At 42.9% G+C, this 27,359-nt stretch overlaps 1 long non-coding RNA gene across 7 annotated transcripts in view; it reads right to left on the bottom strand.

Moving 5' to 3' along the window:
* The window catches only part of LOC116664073, a 77,459-nt gene that overhangs the window by 23,874 nt on the left and 26,226 nt on the right, over nucleotides 1-27,359 (bottom strand). For 4 of the 7 annotated variants that reach the window (XR_004320401.1, XR_004320400.1, XR_004320403.1 and 1 more), the window contains exons 1-4: nucleotides 17,765-18,271; nucleotides 17,401-17,673; nucleotides 13,784-13,982; nucleotides 1,555-1,644 (exon numbers count right to left, since the gene is read on the bottom strand). This is a non-coding gene — a long non-coding RNA (uncharacterized LOC116664073). Of the gene's footprint in view, nucleotides 1-1,554; nucleotides 1,645-8,151; nucleotides 8,397-13,783; nucleotides 13,983-17,400; nucleotides 17,674-17,764; nucleotides 18,272-27,359 lie in introns of those variants that run through there. The other 3 variants (XR_004320402.1, XR_004320405.1, XR_004320406.1) reach the window with 3 other exon arrangements.

The following is a 27,359-nucleotide window of genomic DNA, read 5'->3' as shown; positions in this document are numbered from 1 at the left end:
GGAGGATTCTCTGGGGATTAGGAACATGGCCTGTGGTTTATGGGGATCTACACATTTTTCTCCTTTTTTTAGAAAGGAGTAATTAGTGTCACTTCTGAAACCCTGACTTATGAGTGTATTACAGGCTCTCATCCCTCCTGCTTTGGCACCTGCCCCCCGTGGCAGGTGGCATCTCCAACAGCTTGTACTTCTATGACGTCTGGGTGTCTGCCTTCTGGCTTTACCACCTCCCCCGCAGTGGATCTCCTTGTGCTCTGCTCTCAGATGCCTAGAGCCTTTATGTTCTGTCCCCTTCTCCCTCCCTCCCTTATTCAGCCCAACCCTCAGTTACTCTTTGGGAAGCAGTCATATAACTGTCATGATGGCTAAAATCTTCTTCTTCTTCTTCTTTTTTAACCAATATTGTGATGGGATTTTTCCTCCTATCTCTGGAGAAGGGTAATGTATCATTTACAAAATCTCTGGTTGATAGATGACTTTGGGCTAAACTGAGAGTAAGTATATGGCAGAGGGCGGTGGCTTTCCCAAGATGGCATTTTGGAGGGGGCTGTGTGTGTGTGTGTCAGAGGCGGAAGAAGGACCAGAGATGATGCCATCCCACAGTGAGGCCCAAGTGTACCTTTCCAGGTGATCTAAGTGTCTTGGCAGGATGTCAGGTGAGGTAGGTGTCAGCTGCAGTGTCAGATCTCTGAAGGTGCCGGCATGTCCCCTGCAGGGACCAGGGTGACTTTTAGGGCTGCTGTGTAAAAGCCTGGAGTAGGGGATGGATGTTTTCTGCTCTTACTTGGGATTTAAAGACAGACCACAAGGCCTGTCCTCTGGCCCCTTCTCTTTCGGCCATTCTACTGTCTGGTCTTTCCTGAATGGAGGAGAATAAGGGAGGAAAGTTTTTGAAAATCTGGTGAATACAAAAAAGGAAGAAAATAAAAATCAGTTTTCACCCCAAGTAATAGAAAGCACACTGAAGAAGAAAAGAAGAAAATGTGTATGTGTATTTGGAGCCCTATTTGCAGGCCCTTAAACTCCTAAGGATGCACGTGGACCCTGGGTCGAGGACTCTTGCTCACGTTGGTTTCCGCAGAGAATGAGGAACACTCGACGAGGGTGGAACTCGTGGTCAGGTGGACACTTATCCTTGATCTCCCTCCTTGTGGAAAGAATCCTGGGGGGTGCAGGGGCTACCGTGAGACTTCCTTGGAGACGTCCGTGTGATTTCACGGATTGGGCTGGGACTGCAGGAAGAGGGTGTTCAGATGAGTCCTGCTTCTGAGAGTCAAGTTCTGTGTTCCGTCTCAGCTTCGAGTATAGATGCAGGCCATGGTCGGGGACTGCGGGCTGCCTAAAGGGGGCCTTTTTGGGAAACAGCATTGTAGCGTCGGGCGCTTAAACCAGTTACTCCTTCCTTAGCAATCTCTCGATGGTACCTGCTCCAGTTGATGGTATCTGAAGGCACCTTAGGGTCCTTAGTCTGGCTTGAGCCCAGCTCATCTGGGAGTGGGGGCCCTTCAGATCACTGGGGCAAGCATAGGGAGGGACGGACAGGCTCTTGCTTACCTCAGGGAATTGTTCCTCGTGGATAGTCAGTGCCCCTCCTCCCCTTGGTTCTTGTTTCTTCTTATCTCAATCTCCATTACATTCAATGTCCTTGTGAAAAGAGAAAAAAATATTAAGCAGCATCTGTCTACTTCTACATATTAACCATAGAGAGGGCAGGGATACAGGGAAGGTTTGGAATGAGGTACAATTCATGGAGACAAGGCAGGGAAAGAAGTGAGTCTCTACTTGGACGGCATCCTAGAGGCCTGAAGGGCCAGCAGGTGCTTCCTGTGCCCAGAAAACCCATTTGCCACAGGAGGTAAGAACAAAGGGAAGGGCAGGTGCACGCTGACTGATGTGGGAGAGGTGGTCACGCGCTTCCCGCCCCACTCTCTCAGGCCTTCTTTGATGTAACGTTAAAAGTCAGCTGAGGATACCGTGAGCTAACCCAGTTGGTCTCAGACTTAGAGTTCACGGACAAGTAAATTTAACAACAAAACAAACAAATTTTTAAAAACTAATGTAGGTTTGACATCTTTGATCTAGCCTACTAAGGACATTTAACAAAAATCTATAAAACCAAGCAGCTTTGTATTATCAGGTCATTTTATGAAAAACATTTTGACACCATAAAATAGAACTAATTATCAGAATACGGAAAAGCCTTTAAAAGGAACAATTTGGCTTTAAAACTCAGTACACGGTTTGACCTTTCCTCCTTTTGCTTGCTTCAGTGGAAACATTTCCCTGGCTCCTCCTCAGTCTTTGGATTGGCATTTAGCATCCACACCACCAATCCAGCTCCTGCCCCTCAGAAACCGCCTCAGTCCCACGTACCCTCTGTGCCTCTCCGAGCCGCCTGTAAGGCACAGAGGCTCAAATTCACAGTGGGTTTACACAGGTCTGTTTCCCTTCTCTAGGGGAAAGGGAGGTGATGCCCTTCAAAAAACTCTGATTTACAAAAGAAATGTTCTGGGTCCTCATCCTGCCTGGCTCTGAGACACGCCACCCCGACCACAGGAGGTATTTGGGGGGCGTCTAGAACCTGTGTCCCACGACTTGCTCGAGACTTTGTAGGAAATACAGCAGCTTGTTTCTTGCTCTCCCAGCTACTGCCTGTGCACTTTTTTCTCCTTTGTTAGTTGTCACCCCCTAGGTATCCATTTTCTCCCTCCCACCTGTGCAAAACTAACTGCAAGTTGTCATTTTTCCAAGAGGCCAGGGGATTCACTAAGGGGAAGATCACGGCTCCCTCCCCAACCACAGGTGCTTGTGTTGCGCTATTTCCCCGAGGGAGAAACCAGGGCCCATCAGGAACGTAGCCTGAGGCTCTTGGGGATCTGTGCTTTTCTCTCTCTCATGGGAGGGGTTAACAATATCATTTTTGAAATGATCGTATTTATAAATAGATTATAGGACCTTGTCCTGCAAACCTGAAGCTCTGCCACGTTCTCTGCAGAGGGTGTCTCTAGGATCTGTGTAGGGTTCTCCTGCAGCCTGCCCTAGATCTGCAGAGGAGTTTTGACTACTTACTCCAGTTTCTCCACCTCCCATCTTGATGCTGCATCATTTTCCAGCCCTCCTTCAGGGCCTTCCCCCTCCATCTCCCACTTCCCTATCAGAACCAGCTCTCATCCATCCTCAGAGAAGGGACCAGTTAATGAAAGTGAAAAATGTGCACAAAGTCCCCCACCCCTCTTATCTCCCCTTTCCAAGCTGTCGCCAAAGAGAGAGTGCAGTCACCAAGGATCTGGCCTGAGGTACCCAGACATCTGTGCTTTCCCCCGTCATAGGACAGAAGGAACTGGTGTCGCTTCTGAAACCCCCGACCACGGGTGGGTCTTCATGCGCTCTGCTTTGGGAACTGCCACCCTCCGCAGGGAGGAGGATCTCTAGGTTTGTGTAGAATCTTTTTTCAGGGACTGCCCTTGATCTATTTATGAAATAAAGAAGGTTGCTTTTTTGGCCTTCCACCTCCCCACTAAGCCCTGCCTTCCATGTTTTTCACTCTCCTAATGCGATCTACAGCTTCTTGGGATGCTCACTTCAACCACCAGCTGTCCTTTGGCGTAAGGCCAGCATAACTCACATTAAGGTGGGAAAAGCATGCAGCTCCCCATTCTGTCTATTCAGACTGTACAAGTGAGGGGTCCAGTGAGCGAGACCCAAATTTGTAAGTGACCTGAACTTTTCCCACTCGCTGGGTGAGAAGTGTTATAGGAAAGGTCATCAGCACCACTTTTGAAATCTCTGACTTCATAGACAAGGACCTCTATGTTGTCCCACTGTCCCGCTTTAGAATTCTTTTTGCTGATAACTAAACTTTGTTTTCTTGCTCTTTTACCTCCCCTTCTCTAAGATTTTGGCAGATGTTCTGTCTTCTCCCCACTTTTAAATTGTTTGGGGAAAACACCAGATAACTCAGAATAGGATAGAAAAGATCCGTATTTTTTCCTTTTGAAACAGTGACAGTCCTTAGAACCAAAGCAATAAAGTTCTAATGATTGCATATCAGGTACCTCTGCTTGGGATAACCCTTGGGGAAGCGCAGTTGTGGAGGGGGCGCTGTGAGTCACCTGCCTTTGGGGAGTCTGCCCTGGTGGCTATGGGAACTCATCCTGGGTCAACCAGTCTGACCTGAGAGCTTCCTGGGGTCTTAGGGAAAGGAAGTCCACAGGGTAGCTATGCCTACAGGTTTATACGCCTTTGGTTTCATAAGAGGTTTCATTTGCCTTGTCCTGAAACTGCTCTCCGAGGTTTTTTTTTAATAAGACCCTAAAAAGAGCTACATTTTTAAAAAGGCTGGCATTCAGTTGTTCAGCAAAGATTCTGAGATAAAACTGCAATAGTTCAGCTACGAAGGTGCTGGAGGACATAGCATGTGCTAGAGAAGATCTGTTTTGTTTCTGATTCTGCCATTTTCCAGCAACATGGAATGGGCCCCTGAACTTTTTGATCCTCTATTTCCTCATGGACAAAATTGGTTTACTGCTACTAACCACACAGTGTTGGAAGGTTAAAAGGCTCACTCTAGGGTGTGAAACATAACGTTCCTTGTCACTGTAGCACTGTGGCTTGAGTGCTGCCAGTTCACATGGGCACATCCTTGTCCCCCACGGCGCTTCCATCCTCTCTGACCGATACTGAAGTTTCTTCTTCAGTGTCTGAACCTATACTCCGTAGACACTGACGGGCTCTATGTGGTCTGAAGAACTCCTGAAACTGCCTGCAGAAGTGTATTTGTATGTGTGGGGAGGATTTTCTGGGGAGAATATTCATAGGTTTCGTTGGATTCCCCAAAAGATTCCAACATCTAAAGAGTTTCAGATTTGGAACTCGAGAGTTCAACCTTTGAATTCATCAACAGAAGTCACTCTCATCTTGTGAGTCTAAGGTTCTAGCAAATTTAATGGTGGTGTCTGACTGTGAGACAGGATACCTGAAATTGAAACAATGAGGAAAAATCTGTGACGTGCTCACTGGCATAAGATTATGCAGTTGCCCACAAGCTGAAGGGCAAGGCTGCAAGTCTGCCTGTGTTGTTATTGTCAGCTGTCTGACCCTGAGCAAGACCGTTCCCCTCCCTGACCTTCAATGACCTTGTGCGTAAAATGACGGGATGAGCCCATGGTTTCCCCAAGTCCCTCTACAACTCTAAAATAATATAACTCTCTTAGGAAGCAGGATGAAAGCAGACCTAGATTCCTACTGTAAATGAAAAAGAGCTGCAAGGAAAAGGTGCTTTGTGCCTAAGGTTTCTAGATTCCAGGGACTTCGTCCATGAAAATGATCTGAGAGCGAGTCTGCTGCTCAGAAAGTTCCAGGGTGAAGGAAGCAGGAGGACTGCTCCAAGAACCTCTGATAAACCAGACACTGGATGGGCCCCCTATGCTGAGACCCGGGATGGAATCGTCGGGGTTATTTCTCTGCAGGGCATGGCCTTTCCCGGCCATCACTGCCTGAGCCAGAAGACATTCCTGAGTGTGTCTTCAGACTTGCACCATCAGTGGCTGGCTGGGGAGCATCAACACTTCCCTGCAAACAGCTGAGTGCTCATGTAAGTCCAAGGGGACCACTAACACAACAGGAGGGGAGCCTGGGCAGGAGAAAGCAGGGCCTGCCAGCAGCCAACTCCCAGGCTGGGGAAAGGGAAGCAGAAGCCTCTGAGAAATGTGCACTCGTGCTCTGCTGGGTCAGGTGGACCTTCTATGGGTTTATGATATGTTACCTAACTTGTTGCTAGGTAATGATTTAGCTTTTCAAAATATACCCACAGATCATTACTATTTCTAAACAGCTTCAGGATAGTCATTACTACCCATTTTCACTTAAAAAGAAATGAATTTTAGGGAAAGGGGATAAGGGTAGATAGATTCCATTCAGAGAAAAGGAGTGGGGTCTGTATCTTAACACTGCCATTCCCGTCACTAAGGGAGGACATCAAGGTGGATGACTTTTGGATGCCAAAGACAGGTGAAAAGGAGAAGTGTGTTTGCCACAACTTTCCTGAAAGGGAGTGTGGAAAAGAAATCAGAAGGCCTCTTGACAAGCGGAAAGAGGAAACCACGTGCTCCACGGCATTGCCATCCACGCTCCACCTAGGCTACACATATGGAGCACCTTTCTCCTCCACTTTCGACAGCCTGGACGTTTTTTAAAAAGATTTTTTAAAAAATGTATATGGTCTCATATAACATCAAGAAATTAGGAGAAATTTAGAGTAAAAAGCAAAATGTCCCATTTAGCTCCTATCCTTCCAAAGTAACAGCTGCCAACAACCTCTTGTCCATCTTTCATGTCTTTTCTGTCTTTATATACATGCATGTATGTACATACACTCCACTCTTTACTCATTTTTGAGATGACTGCTTGTCTGTGTCGGTGGGTCTTTCTCCTTTCTTGACAGCTACATGCTACTCTATAAATACACTGATGGGTCCTTAGGTTGTTACCCTGTTAGGGTCATTACAAGGACATCCACCTCAATAGGCTATTTTTTGTACATGTGCAAGTCCACTATCTCTTAAAAAGGAGTGGGAAGTCACATGAATTTAAAACAGCTACTCATTATATGCTTTTCCTTTATAAAGGAAGAACTCTAAACTATTCCATTCAACACCTGCCTTCTGACTTAAGAACACAGAACATTCATTATTTTCAGTCATAAAATACTCATTTAAAAAAACTAATTTACTTATTACACATAGGATACATAGAAGAGAAATAAAGAGGAAAACAAATAAGTAAGGGAAAAACAGATAAAACCTTCATGATTTCTAAACATCTGTGAAGCAAAAATCTAGTATATTATACTAAACACAAAAATACCTTCTCAGGTTTTATATTTCAAGATTGGTAGATTTCAATTGATATATATTATACTCTGTTCATTGAAAAAAAAAGACTACATCTTTTCAAAAGCCTTTGAAATGTTCACAAAACTGATTATTTATCATACCACAAAAAAAAAACTCAATAAACTCCCCAAAGTAGAAATATTGTATTGAAAATTGTATAGATAATATACTCTGAATTAACAAAACTAAAGAGATTAAAAAGACCATCACGTGGAAAACATCTGAAGTCCCTTAGCTCTGAGTACAGCAGGGAATGAACCCTAAAACTGTAGAATATCCATAAAATAATCAGTGAAAGCACCCACTATCATAACCTGTAGGATTCTACACAAGCTTTTCTCCGAATAAACTATGAACTTTATTTCATAGACGTAAATTCTTCTAGTAAATAAAAATAATTATCAAATTACGCATTCAGCTCAAAAATCTGGAGAACAGGAAGACGTTATTAATAAATATTAAAATGGAAAGCATTACAGCAAACAAAGCAGGAAAAGGACAGAACTAATAAATACAAGAGCTGGTCCTTTGAAAGACTAAAAAGTAGATTAACTTTTTGAAAAACGAATTATATAACCTAATTAGTGAAAAGAATGGGTACAACAGGATCTTGTGGTGGCTCACAGCGAAAGAGAATGTGACAGTGAATGTACGTATGTTCATGTATAACTGAAAAATTGTGCTCTACACTGGAATTTGACAACATTGTAAAATGACTATAACTCAATAAAAAAAAGTTTATATAAAAAAAAGAAAAGAAAAGAAAAGAACAGGTACAAATACCCAAAAGAAGAAGCAGTAAAAAAATTAAGCACCAAAAAATAATACGTAGAATCGCAACTGATTCTCTTACTCAGCTCTAGGCAAATGTATTTGAAAATGTGAGTGAAATAATTTTCCAGGAAACTGTCAGAAAGCAACCACTACCCTCCAAAAATGCACTGGGCCCAGACAGTTTCACAGAATAGTTCTACACAAACTGAAAGGAACAATCTAACACATCCAGAACTTAGAAAAAGAAGGAAAGCTATCACAAAAAAAAAAAAAAAAAAAAAAAAAAATTGAAGGAAGAATAACATTAATGGCAGAGAATCTAGGATGGCCAAAACTCTTTTTCAAATGAACAATAAAACTGAAGAACTTGTCCTGTTTGGTTTTAAGTTTTAGGAAAGAGCTGTAGTGATGAAGGCAGTGTGGTATCGGCACAAAGGTAAACATACAGATGCAGGGAATATGAGAGAAGTAATACCACACATACACGGCCAATTGGTCTTCCAGGGCAATTCCACGGGAAAGGAGAATCTTTTCAACGTGGTGCTGTCACCAGCAAAGTCCCGGAAAAATAAGAGAATCTATGACGGTCTAACCTCTTCTTTTGTCCTTAGACTGATGTCACGTGCACAGCCGAGGAAGCGCTGCGCATGCGCACTCCATCCCTCAGCTCAAGGTGGCGACACTGCCGGCTGGGACGTGGGTTGTACGCATGCGTCTGCCTGGTGAGAACTCCACCCCCTCCCCCCTGACAAGATTCCTGAGCTTGGACCCTGGAGCCTGAGCTCCGGCCTCTCCACTCTCTCAGCAAAGAAGAAAGCTTTTCTTTGTTTCTGAACCAGACCCCGTCTCCTTCAGTCCCACACCGGGCAGGAGGACCCTTGCTGGGAACCAACTCTAAAGGTCCAACGACTGGCTGGATATCTGTGTGGGAAAAAATGAAATTCCACCCTTATCCCACGTTATGCACAAAAATTAATTCAAAATGTATCATAAACCTGTATGAAAGGGCTAAACCTTCTCGATTTTACAAGAAAACAGAGGGGAAACTGTGACCTTGGCTAGGTGAAGATTTCTTAGATATGTTGTCCAAGAACTGTAACAATAAGAAAATTTTGATAAACTAGCCTTCATCAAAATTTTAAACTTTAATTCTCCAAAAGACACCATTAAGAATGTAAAGATAAGCCACTGACCGGGAGAAATTATTTGCAAAACATAATATCCAACAGAGGATTTATATAAAGATTATGTAGTGGACCTTTATACCTCAGTAAGACAACCCAATTTTAAAAGTGGCAAAAAATTTGAACAGATGCTTCATCAAGATAATACGAACAGTAAATAAACATAGGGAAACAGCTTCGCCCTGGTGCCCTGGCAACCCCACAGGCAAAAGCTTGAACAATAGCTTATCCGAGTCTTGACATAATGCCTTAGGGTACTCCCAGAACAGGAGAGGATGGGAAGCTTGTGAGAAGTTCAAGGCAATCTCTCCTGGGAGATCCCACTTCATCAGAATAGGGTTGCAGAATATAAAACCTGAGCTATAGTCTAGAATTGGCTCCTTAGCAGTGGGGTTTCCCATATTTTACATCACAATCATCCGGCCCCTCTGGTCTCTGTATCATGCTTTGTGGCAAGGACCACGGGGAGCTGGCACCTTTGGTTTATTCTTCCACTCACTACCTTCATAAGTAATTGTCTGAACTGAAAAGTGGCTCATTGTATCCTTACAAGTTGAATCATGCAGGCCTTGGCTTTGTCTGGTGTGTGAGCCTGACAATAAGTACATAATAAAAGCTCAACTTCTTTGGTTTTCAGGGAAATGCAAATAGAAACCATAGTGAGATGACACCACTACACACCTATTAAAAAGGCTAGAATCAGAAAGACTGACCATACCTAGTATTGGAGAGGATGAGAAACTAAAAGGCTCAGCACTTCAGGAGGGTATACAAAATAGTAAAGCTATTTTGGAACAATATTTTGGCAATTTCTTAAAAAGTTAAACATACACCAACCATATGACCCAGCCAGTCTGCTCTCAGCTCTCAGCTGTTGACCCAAGAGCAATGAAAGCATATGTCCACACAAAGACTTCTATAGCAGCTTTGTTTGTAATAGCTAAAAACTGGAAATAACCCAAATTGTCCATCAATAAGTAAATGGAAAAAACAAATTGCAGTACATTCATATAAAGGAATATTACCCAGCAATAAAAAAAGGATCAAACTATTGGTAACAGAATGAAATCATTAAACCATACCAAAGATAGTACATGTTATATAAGTTCATTTATATAAAATTCTAGAAAATGCAAACTAATCTACAGTGACAGAAAACAGATTGGTGGTTACTTAGGGATGGGAGGTGAAGGAGGGAAGTTTGGATCGCAAAGCATCATGAGGAAACTTTTAGAGTGATACCTTCATTATCTTTATTGGAAGGATAGCTTCATGGATGCATACATATGTCAAAACTCATCAAATTGTGCACTTAAAATGTGCAGTTTATTGTATGTCAACTATAAATTAAGCCATACAAAAATGCAACCTCATCTAATTTAAGTCACTCTGGCTGCTGTGAGAAGGGCCCGGGGGTGGGAGGAGGCAGGTAAGAGTAGAAGCTGGGGGGGGGGGGGGTTCGTTAGGAGGCTGGTGCAGTCATCTGGGTGACAGATGCTGATGGCTGTGGTGATAGTGGAAATAGAGGGGAGTAGACAGATTTAAGACATATTTTGAGACTTAGAAAGACTTGCTATTTTCTCTCTTGAGACACGTACCTTCTAAGCTAGCTATGAGGAACCTTGAGCCACATGTAGGGGTTTCAGCTGACAAATCCTGCTTCATGGAGGTGACATGATAGGAGAGAAACCCAGGGCACTCAAGGTGGTGGAGCTAATAACACTCTACCCCCATAAAATTCGGACCCCAAAAGCGAATGGAAGGTCCACAGAAGCACTACCACTTCCCAACAGATGGCAAAGCAAACTGCCTCCCTTAAACTGCCTCTTCTGAAGGGGAAGGAGAACATCCCTTGAGGACTCATAACCACAAGCATCCCTCATGAGGTTTAAAGCCCCCACACCACGCTCCCTCCCTCTCCCTCCCTCCAGCCAGGAGCCTGGGACCCGGGCTGTGAGTAAAGCCCTGAACAGGGTCTCCAGCGACCAGAGGTGCTGAGGACCAGCAGCCTCCTCTCACCATGGCCGAGGTCTCCCAGGGCGGTCTAGCCCCCTGGCCTGTGCCCTGCCCCGCTGCAAACCTGGGGCCCGAGGAGGCTGAGGGCTCTGGCCTTGGTCTGGGAACTTGGACTTTGGCTGGGCTGCCCCCTGGAGAGAACCCCTCCTCCTGTCTTTGTCCAAGGCCAGGCGCGTGGGGCCCAGGCGCTGCGGGGTGAGCGCGGCCTCTGTGAGAAGTGTGTTTTTTCCACACACCCCCCCCCGCCCCTCCCCAGGCGCCTGGCTCTCCAGCTGTTTTCTTCCTCTGGGCTGTGGAACCTTCTGCAGATCCTCTCCCAGGACAAGGAAAGCAGATGTCGCTCTCCCCAGCAGGCCCCCGAACACCCTCCCCCTCTCCCCACAGGGCACCTGGCCCTCTCCCTGCTTAATTCTCCAGTGACTGCTGCCCTTCACTGCAGCTCGGGGGTCGGGAGCAGGGTGACCTTGGCCCCCAGCTCCACTCTCTGGGCTCAGGGCCTGTGTCTGGGGAAGGGAGGCTCGGTTCCCCTGGGGAGGACCTGGCTGCCCAGCAGATGGGTCACCAGGCAGGTTTGCTGGGGCCTGGCCTGTGTCTGAGGAGGCTGGTGGCTCAGAGGCCTCTGTCTGCAGGCAGGACTGGCTTGGAAAGTCACAGGGCACACGTGCAGGGCCCCTTGCCAGCATTTTCGAAGTGCTTTATCTCCACCTGGACAGTGGATTTCAGGCATCTCTGTCATATTTTCAGGAAAATGGGGGTGGGCTCCCTTGGGCTCAGAGAAATGAAGCCACCTGACCGGGGTCAGAGGGCAAGTGGGAGGGTTGGGACTGGAGTCCCAGAGGGGACAGGACTAGCGAGTGGCCCCCTCCTGGCAGTGGATCCGGGCTTCAAGTGGGGCTTTGAGTGGGACCACGAGGCTTCAGGCTGGCCCAGGAGCTCGTATCCTCTGTCTGGGGAGATATTTCTGCCACCTTTTTCTCCACTGTGCTGGGCTGGGCCTCCTTTAAGCCCCCAGAACAAGGTGGGTCACCTTCAATCACCCAGCCCAGGTTGCTCTCATTGGAAAGGCATGCCCTTTGGTGAAGGGGAGGATGCATTTTTGAGGTGAAATATTGTATACAGCCAGGAACAGAAAACATTAAAAGACCATGGATGTCAGCAAGGTTCGCACCAGGGCCAGAAAGTTCAGGAAAAAAGACAAAGCTTCCTTGCAATGAAGGATCAGCCAGGCGGTCCACACCCTGTATCCCAGGCTTCCTCCATCTTCAGGGTTAGAACAAGCCTTGTCTGGGCCTGGGGAAGGTCCCAGGGTGGTGACCCCAAGAAAGAGTTGCCAGATATGCAGAAAATATGCATATCCGGTATATGCAGAATATGCCCCATATGTATATGCAGCATATGCATATATGCATAATATGTCCCATATAATTTTGCCCTGCATCTTATATTGACCTTGTCAGAATGCCCTGAATGTCTCGTATTCAGCTTTCTTTCCAATAAATTGCAAGAGTTTGGCAACTAGAGCTTTTTTTCTGCCACGGTTACTGGTGCTTGCATCACTTAAATGGCAGCACTAGTTAAAAATCACACACATCCTTCCTAAATAAAGATCTGGACCACTCTTTATGTTCTCTCCTGCAGACTTAGCTGTGGGAGCATCAAAAGAGGGGACTGGCAAGTGAAAGCACTTACTTTTCATATTCAAGAAAGGGAGAAACTATTCTTTAACCAAAATCCCAAGTCAAGAACATAACCACTGTTAATTAGAAGTGACTTGGGTCTATACACAAGGAAAGTCTGAGAAACCGTCACATTCAGCAAGGGTCTGAGCAGACATGATGACTATAATGTGCTGTCCTGGATGGGATCGTGGAACAGAAAAAGGACTTGGGTAAAAATTAAGGGAATTTGAATAAACTATGGCCTTTAGTTAATAACAACATATCAATATTGGTTTGCTGACTGTGAGAAATATACCACATGAATGTAAGATGTTAATAATAGAGGAAAATGGTTATTTGGGGACTCTATTATCTTCATAATTTTTTTGTAAATCTAAAGCTATTCTAGGGGGAAGGGTATAGCTCAATGGTAGAGTACGTGCTTAGCCTGCACGAGGTCCTGGGTTAAATCCCCAGCATCTCTGTTAAAAAAATTAAATTAAATAAATACATAAATAAACCTAATTACCTACCCCCCCCAAATAAATAAGTAAAACTATTCTAAAATTTTAAATGTATTTTCAAAAAATCCCTTGGGCACGGAGACACTAATGGCTTTCCCTGGGCAAGAACGTTGCGTACATTTACCAGGGGAGGAGCGGATTCTGTGTCAGGAAGAGAGCATAGGGAAGCCGGCACAGTGATTCTTCCAGACTCCACTGGTGTCTTTTCCCCTTATGACCTGGCCATGTATTCCTACCACGTCTCTGTGACAAGTCTTAGTGATGAACACAACTAAACCCTGAGGCCCATGAGTGCTTCTAGCAAACTTCTGAGTGTGGGGGAGGTCTTGCAGACCCCTGACTCAGTTACCATTCAGGATTCTGCAATTCTCTATCGTTCAAACCCTGTTGGCTCCCTTTAACAAATGTAGTTGTGAGAATGCCAGTTTATTTGAAGCATTGAAGTAATAGTTAAATGCTGAAGAAAAGGCTCCAGTAATCCACTGAGTGAAGACCACTTATTTCTTGTTCATAATTTTCAGTATCTCGTTAGCAATAGGATTATGTATGTTGAAAGAAGAGAAAAGTAGCTTTCTTATAGAACTCCATTATTTATAGGAATTTGTTGAAGGCATTGAAGAAAGCATTGGCAGAAAAATTTTTTATCCTTTTCAGTGTTAAGGATGTTCTTAAAGGAAGATTATAAACAGGTAAAGAAATTCCTACTTGACGTGGATAATTATTATGGCACTTACCATGACTATCTTCTGAAATGGTTTCATCCCTAAAGAATTCCATTCTTTTACGTGGAGTTACTAAATATTCTTCCAGCATGGGAGCAAGTGAAATTTTCATGTGCAGTGTTGAAGAAGGGAATAGAGGTTGTTGACAATGCTTCTTTTTTTCCCCAGTGGACATTTTAAAAAATCGTTGATCAAGAGATGCAGTGCAATCCTGAAGAACAGAAAATCAAATTAGACCTTGAAAGATGATATTATGTGTTTCAGCAAGTCATATTTGAAGAGCAGGTCTCAGAGTTGTTAACTTTATATGCCAGTACGTGCTCAGTAAACTGACTTATAACACTAATGTTGAGTGTATTGGTTCATTAATAAATGTTCAATAGACAAAAGAATGCAATGAGTTCAATGTGGTCACTGTAGAAGCTATGCTACAATGCAATGGAATTTAGATTGTTACTGTAAGGAAATTTGCAAGGAATGGTCCAATACCCCTAGGAAGTTACCACTCGAAGCTTGAAAGAGCAAGGCACAGGAACAGATCTTAGAATCCTGAGAAAGTATAGGGATGGATGCAGCCAATTCACAGCAATCTGGCCAGGAAGTACTCATACCCTACCTCACTCTCCTCCTTCCCTTGAGTCTCCTACCAGTGCTTCCTGCTAGAATCTGGAGGTCAAGGAGGCATTTGGGGGAAGTCTGTACAAGTTAACCTTCTGGTGCCCAGAATAGGATCAAGAATGGATCTGGAGAGACAAATCGAAGATACCCAGCACAGTCATAAAGAGGAAGAGATGAGATTCAGGTTAGAGAGGACCTACGTAGAAAAGAGGCTGTGTTCATTCCCAGGCTGGTGGAAAACGTCATCTCAGCGTGACAGCTGTGCGGCAGGCCCACAGAGCCCCCCGTCTGGACTGGAGCAGGAAAACAGAGGTCTCTGAGTGGAAGGTCTTCAGGTTGGGTGTGAGTGAGAAGGAAAAAAGAAATGGATAAGTTATCTGACAGGACTGAGCACATGGAAAAGTGAGAGGTTCTTGGGAGGTATTGGAAAATTTATATATATATATATATATACACATTTTTTTAACTAATAGTTGGGAGAAAGGGCACTCAATAATTCCAGAAACAGAAAGCTAGTGCAGTAAAGGAAACAATTATAACCAGAACTCTAATCTCATATTTCTGTTATACAGGGCTCTACTGTGCTCATAGATTATTTACAGACATGGTTCAACAACTCTATAAAGCAGGCAGAGTGGATTTTATCTCCATTTTACAGAGGAGGGACATAACCTCAGAAAGCTTACATGCAGCCATTATGCACTAGTGCAGTCATATCAGTTGATTTAATACTGAAATAATTGTAAACCAAGTAGTAAGTAGCTATTGCCCCAAGACTCCTAAGTGCTCCTCTGGCTCCAGATGTCCTAGACCCTCCCCTAGGACCTCCTGGACCACAATCCACCAGGTAAGGATGAATGTTCAGCACAGCAGGAAGTGTGAGGACCATCCGCTGTCGGGCCAGAGCCTGCCTCAGCTCAGCTGGGACATTTCTGAATGTCATCCCTGGTTATATGGCTGACCCGGGTCACATGACTAGATGGACAGACATGGGGAGGAAACTTAGATTTCGGTAAAAGATACAAAACTCTCAATTTAAAGGGGCAGAAATAGAGAATAAAACCTGCCTTAATCAGTGTTTATCCTCCTTCAGTCTCTGTTTCACAACATTCTAACGTGTGTATAAGGCATCTGATGATAATCCATATTCTTTTAAAAAAATCTTATGACTGAAATATTCATACAGCCTCCCTTGTAGTTAAAAGCATAGTTCAAGAGTTAGAGCTGGGCTGTCCCTTTCACCTTATCTGAGTTAAGGGCTTTGAAATTCCAATTTTTATCTTATTAATTGATGCAAGGCTCTTGGGAAAACATGTACATGTTTAAGGAGTTACCCTGGAAGTCAAGATGTCAGGAGCTACCAGGTCCACTCACAGGCATTTCTGATGCCCATAGGCAGGTATGAGTGATAGATCATATGCACCCACAAGAAGAAAACATCATCAAAAAAGACCTGAAAGAACACCTATGTCTGAACTGCAGGTGAAGAACACATGACCACTTCCCTCTCAGGAATGCCTCTGGCTTATCACAGTGTCTGGATTATTATGATGATGGAAGGGGAACCTCACTAGGATGAGATTATAAGACGTATTCAGTCGGAAATATTTAAGGGTTCCCATTTCTCTATATCCTCACCAACATTCGTTGTTATCTACCTTTTTCATTACTGGCTGAAAGTCTTTAAGGTACAGGCAAAATCCCAGATTCCCTCTGCTAATCAGGCAGAGGACTAAAGGACTAAGATGCACTCTCTGGAAAATCTAAGCCAGAGAGACTGTGTACAGGGCCATCTTTCGATCTACTGTTACAGTTTCTGGGAAATACAGGAGGATAGCAAAGCAAATTTTAAAACATCAAGAGGACACAATCAGATGAATCTAGAATGTGAAACATTTCATACTCTGTAAAACAACTGTTACAGTTTCTTCAAGAAGTCAGTGCTGTGCCATTTTTTTTTTAAAGGAGGCAGACTCTCTCCTTGATTAAAAGAGACTAAGGAGACAAAACAACCAAACATAATGCATGAGATTTCACTGGATCCTAATTTGATGGGAAATGTCTTTAAAAGACATTTTTGGGAGCACATATAGAAAGATAAAGCAAATATAGCAAAATACTAGCAACTGTTGGGTCTTGGTATTACAGAAATGCACATTCATTGTACTATTCTTACATGTTCAAGAAGTTTTACTAATAAAATTGGAATGAAAAATGCCATTTGGAAAAAGACTAAACATTTCTATATCAAATATCATATCCTGCTGGGCAGAAATATCAAGAAAATTATCTTTGGTCAACTTATATAGCAGCCTACACTTCTGTCACTGACATTTCCTAATTCCTCTTCTAGTTATTAATGCCTTCTTGTTGGTAACATCCTTCTTGGAACCCTTGGGATAAACAGTGTCACAACCACTGATTCTCCTTTCCTCTCTAATTGTTTGAGAACTTGTAGATAATTTAAGATGACAAATGGTGACTAAGCAAAGATAAGCCAGATAACCTTCTCTATTTAAAATCCTCTCCCCAATAACCCCCTGGGAGAGGATTTTGAAAAGATCTCTTCCACATCAGAGTGCAGGGCTCCAGTTTAGAATCCATAGCTGAGAGTTCCACATTCAGCGTATGTTCCCTGTCCTGTTGAACCTTAGGCACAGAATTCGCTGCGTTTTATGTATCTGTCTACCTCATCCCTCTCCAACCTCCATGTCAAGGGAATTCATCTTCAAATCCCCTGTAGCACTCAGCATATGTGCTTTACAAAGAGTAGGTGCTAAATCTTCCGAGTGAATGAATGAGTAAATGGGTGAATGAAAACCTGAAGTTGAGAGAGGACTTAAAAAGAACAGAGTGGGTAACAGAAAAAGCTGATGTAAAGAGATTGATTTTTTTCTGAAGACATCTGAAGGTACCATTTATGAACACAGATCTTAAATTTGGCAACCACAAGGATACTGAGAGCCCTTGGAAATCATTAACCCTTCTTGCCCACCCACAGCACAGCTTACCTTATGAGCCCTTTCAATGCAGTGAGAAATATCCCTTTCTTGGCCTTGAGGACAACGATTATTTTTCCCCGTTCATTAAAAGTGCATACGCCTGCAAAAAGCAATTCTTCGGAAACGGTGCAGTCAGGCTAGGAGCACTACTGAATCGCTCCTGCTGCTGCTAATTAGAATGGATTCATCAGCACTGAGGGCCAAGCTGGAGATTAGGACACTAAAGAGCTCAGTGCCAACAGCTCTGGCTTCCTGCTTCAACATCTTTTTATTCTCAAAGACCTAAAAGGAAAAGAAAGGATGCTTTGCTGAACGCAGTGGTTTTGCAGGAAAAGTCTCTCCCCAAATTTCAGGTGCTTCACTCACCACTCACCTGGAAGAAAGGTGTCCAGTTTCCTGAACTCCACGGAAACGTATCCTCAAAATGGAAACATGGAAGGGACAGCCAGAAAACCCCACTTCTTACAACATTCTTTTGAAAACTCCACCATCTGGGTCAGACGACAACAGTTCTAACTTAACCCGTGTACACAGGTAACACCCCAGCCTTCCCTACACCTGGCTACCCTGTCTGGCACAAGACTCAAGCCCTCCTCTTTAAAGGCCCTGCGAGCCAGACGTTAGGAAAGAGCCCACAGCCTTCTTTTGTAAGACAAGCAGAGCCACCTTGTGGTCGATTTAGAAAATTGTGTTTGAGGCTGCCGTCTTGCAGAAACAGCATTAAATGGGGATGCCCTGGAGGAAGGAGATAGAAACAAACAAATAAAAACAGGAAAGCAGGCTTCATTATTAAGGAAATTTGGAAGAAGAGATATTTATTGTGTTTCTTTAAAAAAGTAAAGTCACATTGGCAATTAAGTTTAGGAAATGCTGAGTTAAAGTTAAAAGAAATTTCTTCTCCCACCCCCTAATATGTCCTGATTGTGAATCGGTCAGAGGAGTATATCATTCAGTATTTAAAGTTGCTCAAAATCAGACTCACAGACATAGAAGACAAACTTATGGCTACCCGGGGGTGGGGTGGGGAGGGATAAATTGGGAGTTCGAAATTTGCAGATACTGACTGGTATATACAAAACAGATAAACAAGTTTATATCTGGTAACATGAGGTGGTTTTCAGACCCCTCAGGCTTACGGTCACCTTCCTAAAAATTCTTCCTTTGTATCAATGTCCTGCTTCATGAGTATGCAGTTTGGAATTGGATACAGCACTTCAGGGCTCATCTGACCAGAGCGATGGATGATCTGGATACTATACAATTCAAAACATATTTATGTTAATGAAATCTAAAAATGTATTGGGGTTTTGAGTAGTAATATCCTGAGTCAGTGAAATCTCTCAGGTCAAAAAGACAACAAAAAATATTGTTGTTAAGCCAAGATTCTCACATTCTATACCTTGGTAAATGTGTTGTGTTTTTTTTTTTTTTTCCTTTATAATAGAAATATCACACTTCATTCAGTCTCAATAAATTTATTTTAGCTGATGTTAGCTCATCGTTTTAGCTTGTTCAGATACTCTTCCCTTCCACCCACCTGTTTGTTCATCCTTCTGTTCATTCAATAAAGATTTATTGAACAAATTTTATGTTTTGGTCATTTGTTGAGATTTGTTGGTCATTCTGGGGATTCAGAGACATTGCCTTTGTTGCCTTTGTTCCATAGGAGCTCACTGTCTCATGGGAGGACATTGATAATCATTTTCACAGTATCACAGCCCTGCGGTTGTCATGAGAAATGATCCTCCAAAATTGGATTGACCCACAAGTCAACATTGTTTGGCTGGGATGGTCCTATCAGATGATAACTTCCTATAAAATTATTGGGAGAAAGTTATCAGGTGTCTTGTTGAAAATAAGACACGGCCTACATTATTAAACCAAGGAAATATCTTCCACATTCAAAAATCAAATTAAATTTAAAAGGATGAATCAAGCTTTAAAATTAAATAGACACAAATGAATTCAACTGTATATCAAATTGCTAACACAACACCAGAGAAAAATAATTCAAGTAGTTATTGAAAACAATGTAATCTGACTGGGTTAAAAAGATCCTGAGGACAAAAAGAACTACAAAAAACCTTGAATTTACTCAGTAGGTTTGTTGTTAGTAAAGCAACCAGTTTTAGAAATTCTGAAACTATTTTGTGAATATTTGTAGGGCAGAACAAATAAATAAATATATTGATATCTTTGGAACCAAAGTTCTCACTGTGGGAAATTTGAAATGTGAAACTGAGAAGAATATTGTGGTAATGGATTTAATAGGAGGTGTCAATATAAACTCAATATTGTTTTTTAAAATACAGTATATATTCCAGGTCTGCCCACTCCAGGGGCTTAGAAACAATAACACTCCGGTAGCTACAATGCCCAGATTTTGTTTCTTAAACAGCACTCCTCACTAAAAGGAACCGGGACTCCTTGGAAAAACAGCTGATTCCAGGGACGTGTAAGATGAGCCTAGAAACGTTTTTTGTTCCCAAAATCACAATCATGCTCAAAGACTGCCAGTGACATATCAAAGGGACACAGGACCCAGCTTGGAGAGGCTCCCATGGTCAAATCCAGGACAATGCGAGCATCAAAATTAATAGTGACTGTAATGGATTATAATGGACTATATAAAAAAGCATCTATTTGTGTACATGCTGAAACCAGAGAGATAGGAAGAGGAAAAGGGTGGGGGGGGGAGAAACTCTCTTTTACAAAATAATATCCATTAATGAATGTAGAAAAATAATGAAATTTCCTGAAATCACTATTTTGCCAATGTATCACAAGTGTAATAATTAGTAAGCATTAAGTGATTCAGGAAAATTTCATCAATAAACGCCAAAACCATTAAGTGAAAAAAAAACATGTGCATGATCTCTAAGTATCACCTACAAATTACTGACTAAAGACAAAGGGGGAATGGAATGGTTACAATGGAGAGACGTTACGGACACCACCTTACCACATAATTGAAGTTGGCATCACCCTACCATGAGATTCTACTACACAGCTACTAAAATAGCTAAAGTTAAAAGACTGACAACACCAAGTACTGCCCAGGAGGTGACGGAACTAAAATTCTCATACATTACTGGTGGGAGTGAAAATGGTACAGTCACTTTGGAAAGAGTTGGGCAGATCCTCACAAAGCTAAGCATACACTCATCCAGACAACACAGCAGTTCCATTCCTGGATATTTACTCAAGAGAAATATAAAGAAGTCCACACAAATGTTCACAGCAGCTTTATTCATAATAGCTAAAAGCTACAAATAGCCCAAATATCCATCAACTGATTAAGGAATAAAAAGTGATTGCTATATCCATATAAAGAAATGCTAACCAACAATAAAAAGAAACTGCTTGATACATGCAACAACATGGATAAAACCCAAAAGCATTATGCTAAGTGATAGAAGCCAAACACAAAAGCCTGTAAACTGTATGATTCCATTTATTTTACATTCATAAAAAGGCAAAACTACAGTGACAGAAATCAGATCTATGACTGCTAGGATTTGGGGCTGGAGAAAGAGAGGGAGTCCAAGGGACATGAGGGAACTCTGGGGGATGATGGAAACTCTGTATCCAGATTGAAGTGGTGGTTACATAACTGTATACCTTTTATACAATTTATGCAAAACTAATGTATACATTTACACTAAAAGGTGAATGGTACTATATGTATATTATACTTCAATAAACCTAATCAAAGAATTAGCATCACCAATAACTGGTAGGAGGGGAAGATATCATGTGCTTCCTGATGTGAAGCAGGGGAAGTATCACCTCCGTAGAACTCTGGCTAAAAATAACCTCCATCTAATCATGGGGAAACAATCTGACAAACCCAGCTAACGGAACCTTCTACAGCACAAGGGGCCTGGACTCTGAAAACGTCAATGTCTTGAAAGACCAAGACAAGGGTAGGAGGAGGCAGCTGTTCAAAATGTAAAGGGGCTAAAGAAACACGGCAGCCAAAAGCAATGGGAAATTTAATAACTTTTAAAAATGAAAACCAACTACAAAGGACACTTGAAAAATTTGAATATGATTTTATATATATATATGTTAGGTAATTCTGTTGAATCAATATTAAATTTCTCGATGTCATAATGGTGTGGTTCTTTAAGAAAATATCTTTGTTTTTAGGAGACACATGCTAAAACATATACAGGTGAAGTGTTACGATGTCTGAAATGTACCTTCCATTGGTTCAACTAAAAAAAAATATGTAGGGTGAAGGGGAGGCAGACATGTCAAACATTTCTATTGGTGAACTTGGAAGAAGGTTGTAAATGTTTTGTGTGCTTTCATTATACTATTTTTTCAAATTTATATAGGTTTGAATTTTTTCAAAATAAAGGATAGGGAGAGGAAACAGTTAATTATTTTTAACGGTTAGAAATTTAATTGGCCTGAACTTCAGTCGTGTGGAAAATCCATATATTTATATATAACAATTTATTACAGACAAATGAGGTTTTCCTTACCTGTTCACCCATTACTTACTTTAAAAAGAACTAGCTCAGCTGAGGTTTACCCATTTTTTCCATTTAAAACAGCCCAGGAGAATCTGAAATGCTGACGCCATCATTTTCTTGATCTCCACTCCATTTTTTAGGCCTGACTAACCTTTGCTGACCAGATAAAGCAAAAAATATATACAGCAAAAATTGGCCGTCCCAGAGAAACTGACAAACTTGCCATCATAGTGGGAGACACTAATGTCCTTTTCTCAGTAACTGACAGATTAGACACACAGAAAAGCAATCAGCTTTTATAGAAGATTTGGGGAGGACAATAAGATAGAACATTGTAACAACAAAACTGAAGAAAAGGCTTTTTGAATAAAAATTGCCCACGCAGTAAGCCGTAAAGCAAGTCTCAATAAATTGCAAAGAGTCAGTGCCTAACAGAACACATTCTCTAATCACAATGTAACTAAGATAGAGATTAATTTTTTAAAAGATAACTTTTAAAATCTATACATTTGAAAATAGACACACATAAATAATTCAGAGGTCAATGCCCAAAAAAGTAAAAATTGAGGAAGTCTGAGAGCTCCCCTGTTCTGCCCCCCGCAAAAGATCCACAAGATGTGTTGAGACACAACTGACGGGCGTCCTCAGAAGAAAGCGCTTAGCTGTAAAGGTTTATAAGAGGGTAAATGTATCTTAGCCTGGGTTTCCCAGAAAGTGCAGCCAAATAAAACAAAGCGTTGTGTTGTAGAGTGCGATTCCCTGGGGCAAGAGAGAAAGAGGGAGTGAAGCAGGGAAAGAGGGAGAGTGAGGTAAGGATGCATTTGTGTTGCTGCCGAAGGTGCTCTGGGTCCTCGACTGAGAAGCTGGACGAAATGCATCTCTGACTGTTGACGGTGGAGAGAGGAGGGGCGAGCCTTTATCCATAGGCTTCATCCACCATCAGTCAGAGGCTTGCCCCAGAAGGTGCTAAGTCCTTCCATATTTCCAAATTGAACATCCAGAGCAGGAGGTAAGAGGTAGTGCCACACACCTGAGTCAAAGCACTGTCAGGTGTCACTCACATTAAACCTGACTGGAATCCACACGTTGTCCACAAAATTAAAGTTGCACATACCTAGGACCCAGCATTTCCACCCCTAGGTTTACCCTAGAGAAGCTAAAAATTGTTCACCAAGAAAGCATTCATAAAAACCCGATTTGTAATTTCACAACATCAGAAACAACTTCAGTGGGGAGGGTATAGCTCAGTGGTAGAGTGAGTGCCTAGCATGCATGAGGTCCTGGGTTCAATCCCCAGTACCTCCATTAAAATAAACAAATAAATAAACCTAATTATCTTCCCCTCCAACAAAACAAAACAAAGCAAAAAGAAACAACTTAAATCCCACCGAGACTAAAACGGATTTAAAATGATGGTATAATCACAGTGGAATAATGTAGTACAATGAAAATGAATGAACTGCTGGTAACATGTCTCAAAAGCAATGCTGAAAGAAAGAAAAAGCTGCTAACAGAAAAACGCAATGTGACTCCATTTCTTTGAAGGTCTACAACATACAAAGCTTAACCATATATTACTAAAGTCTCCATCCATGTGTGTAAAGCCATAAGGAAAAGCAAAGGAATGATTGATACAGAGTTTAGGACACCTGTTATGCCTTAAGGGAGAGGAAAGGATGCCATGTGAGAGAGGAGAGGATCCAGAGGATCTTCCAAAGTGTTAGTATAATCTCTTTCTAATGCTGAGAGCAGCATACACAGGGGTACGTGCCATTTCTATTCTTCAGATTATCACACATGCATTATACGTTCTCTGGTGTTCACTAAAACAATTTTTAAAAATAGTTTTTTTTTAAAGATCTCATGTCCTATTAACACCCTTATCTTTTTCCAACCTCACATTGAGCAAAAAAATTATAAGCAGTCATATCCACCTAGGGCTTTACAATTAACTTAGTCTAGATTTCCTCACACTTTAAAAACAAAACCGTGAATTTTCAGCCCCAGGTACTTATTTCAGTTAAATTAACATCACATTCTTTATGCTTCGGTCCCAAGCTACTTAAAATAAATGTGAATTGATTCACTGATTCAGACTTTTCAACTTCTACCATATTTTCTCACTTGCGCCTCAAGGTATAAATTGGTTATATTTCCTGCCCTGCTCAAGTCAAATGGGTTCCCTTTATATTCACTAAATGGTGCCTGTTTACACATCACTTTTAAAAATATATAACAGAGCAATATCATGTAGTTAAGAACCAAACACCTGTGTGCCTAGAGGAAAAGACCATTTGAAAGGATTTTTTTTCATTACTGCGATAGGCTATGCTTTTAAGAGAGTGTAAAACATTGCTAAAGTCATTAAAAGAATACAGCCTTGAACTTCTCCTAGTTTGCATTCTCATTATAGAGAGAATCAGAGTAATGGTTAAAAGTAGCCAGAAAAGTGGGCAGCTCTTTTGCTTTGAAATCACAGCCTAGAAGCCTGACTGGCTGGCCTAGTGGTCCCCAGATAACTGACTGAGCCCTCCTGTGTGCAGGGACCCCACCTGTGTTCAGTACCCCTGGGCAGAGGCAGCCCTGGGCAAAGGTCTTCTTTTAGCCTCCAACCCACAAAACCGTCAGAGCCTCTGGCTGCTCCTGAGCTACTGCCCCACCCCAACAAGACTTTCTTGGGAAGGTGAAAGAATGGCTGAAAAGTCATCCATCCTCAGCTCAGTTTTGTCCAGGAAAACACTTTAATGGAACTGCTCTTATTAAATTATCAGAGCCAGCCTGTCCATGTCTTAAAGGCGCTACTCTTCTCAGGGACACCTGGATTTTCAGAAGCAGATGCCAAGAGAATTCAGGTGCAAATGATGTATTACCAAAGGGCTTCCAAAAGAAACTGATAAAGAGAAGGGGGAACAGGACAGGGAAAGATGTGATGGGTTTCAGGGCACGCTACCCTTGGCATAGTGAGAAACCAGCAGAAGCAGGAAGGTCATTCTGACCCCAACCTTCTTCCCTGAAAGCCAGGGATAAATCTCCCATGTGGAAGGTACCCTCCCTGTACCAGGAGGAAGGGGGACATCCTTATCACCAGAGGCAGGGAGTTTAGGGCCAGGAAGGCTGTCTAAACAAACTGTGTTATATCTTCACCATGTTACTATCTCAAACCCAAACCCCTTTGTCTTGTCAATTCTTCACAAATTAATTATTTTTTGTCTAAAAGGTATAAAAGTTTTCTGGCCTGTTCACTTCTTTGTGTCTCACATCTTCGCGAAGCTCCCACATGGTATACATGTGCATACGTAATTTAAATTGTTTTTCTCTTGTTCATGTATCTTTTATTAAGGGGGAGTTGGGGTAGGGTCTCAGCGAAGAACCTAGAAGGGTAGAGGGAAAATCGTATCTCCTCCCTGACAGGTGCGAGCTCAGACAAAATTCTCCAGGAGGTAACTTCAATCTGATATTGCAGGGGAGCTCCGGAGGGTAAGTTGTGCCTCAGACTCTGTCCTGACTTGAGACAAGGGAACCAGGTTCCAGAACCATGGGCTCAGGGCCCGGGCCTTCCAAGCTCTCTGTGCAGGTGGGCAAATTGTCCAGTAGCCCAGGGCAGTCCTCCAAAGAAGAGTCACACGTGAGTCACAGGGACCTGAAGTCACAGCTCACAGAGGCTGGGGAGGAGCTCGTAAAACATCACATGGAGCCGCAGAGGTGTCCTACCCTGCCCTTGACGGCCTGACCTGAGAAGAAGCGACAGGAGAATTCCAGGGCTGGGTCAACCGGCCAGGACCCTGAAGAGCCCTGTCTGTCCCTCGGCTATGATGCTGCCCTGACTGCTGGCTTCCCCCTGGAGGCCTTGGCCACGGCTGTCTGAAATCAGCGCTCCCTGAGATGTTCTGCCCACCTTAGGGGAGCAAGCGTGGAGCTCACCCTCAGGCCTGGGAGTGTGTGTGGTCTGTTTACCTCTGGTGGAGTCAGTAATGGTTATCAGGTTTCAAACCTGTTTGGGATTGCAGGATCAGAGGGTTTAAGAGTACTACCTAGGTGGCCATATTTTCAAAAGAGAATTATTGTTCACTCTGCCTTCTGCATGAGGCCTGATTCACTGGTGCTGAGGGAATCCAGCAAGTCCCTGGGAGGAGCCAAACCCCTCTTGCCTACACAGCTAAACAGGCTTCGTCCCATCCTCACTCCTCTCCCAAACTCCCCCTGTCACTGTGGCTTCCCCTCCACCCACCCTCATTTTTGTCTTTCTACCCCTTTGCCCACCTCCCAGCCGAGTGACCAGTTGTTGGAGCTGGCACAACTGAGACACAGGTGGGGCCACCTGTCCGCACCAGGCTGTTCTGCCCACCCGCCTCCGTCAGCTGCTGGCTTGTGGGCATTTCAGAGGCCCAAGCAAGGGGAGGGAGACAGGAGGGGAGAGGAGCAGGTCTTGCCAGGCCAGGCCCAAGTGCTGGCCAGCAGCCATCATCAGCCTGTCCTGGAAAATTAGACAGAGAATTTTCAGCCAAATCCAAATCATGGCTCCTGTTAGGAATTGTCCAGATTCAAATTCCAAGTTATGTTTACATCTCTGGAGCTGCAGAAGGTGCCAAAGCTTGTTCGTACATGAACAAATTTTAAAAATCCTCTTTCCAACAGCTGATTTACCTTTTGCATTAAAAAAAAAAAAAAAGGAAGAAAGCGGCCTTTCCCCTGATGGTGCTGTGGTTCGACACTCGCCCTAGAAATATCGCAGGGGGCCTGAGATCGGAATGGAATCTGGCTTTGCTGGATGTGCTGGATACTCAGGAGGCCGCCTGGCACACAGGATATGATATTGTATTTCTCCCATCATTACCCTGCAGCGCGAAGCACAAAGACATTGCTGTGCTTTGCTTTTATTTCCTTGAGGACCTTGATTATTTTTATTTATCACATGAAGACGAGTGTTTAAATACAAACATGGGAAGCACCAAATAATTCTTCACTCCTACCTCTTTCTGTGATTTAATCCCAGGACATTTTGTGAAGAAAAGCAGTTTCTAGGGGAGATGCTGTTAATCAGACTGCGTTGTCAGCACTGGCTAAGGGAAACCACACATTTGCTCTTTATGCAATTTATACTGCACAAGGGGATGTTTATAATTAAAATATTGAGAAGTCAAATATGTTATAGAGTAAAAGGTATAAGGAGATAGGCATAATGTGTGATGAACTATTTATCTTTTCACCTAACATTTCCTTTGATCCAAAGCAGCAGCACTGGCCCTTTAGGAATAGTGATGAAAGTGTGTGTGTGAGGATGTGCAGTCAACTAATATTTGACCAGGGAGCCAAAAATGCTCAATGAGGAAAGGATAGTCCCGTCAATAATGGTGTTGGGAACAGATACAAACTTGTGGTTGCCCGGGGGAGGGGAGTGGGAAGGGACAGACTGGGAGTTTGAAATTTGTAGATACTGACAGGGGTATATATAGAATAGATAAACAAGATTATACTGTATAGCAC

Source organism: Camelus ferus, chromosome 6 (genome assembly GCF_009834535.1).
Source record: "Camelus ferus isolate YT-003-E chromosome 6, BCGSAC_Cfer_1.0, whole genome shotgun sequence".
Taxonomy (NCBI): domain Eukaryota; kingdom Metazoa; phylum Chordata; class Mammalia; order Artiodactyla; family Camelidae; genus Camelus; species Camelus ferus.
The sequence above is the reverse complement of the archived record's forward strand: the minus strand, read 5'-3'. Positions and strand labels throughout refer to the sequence as shown.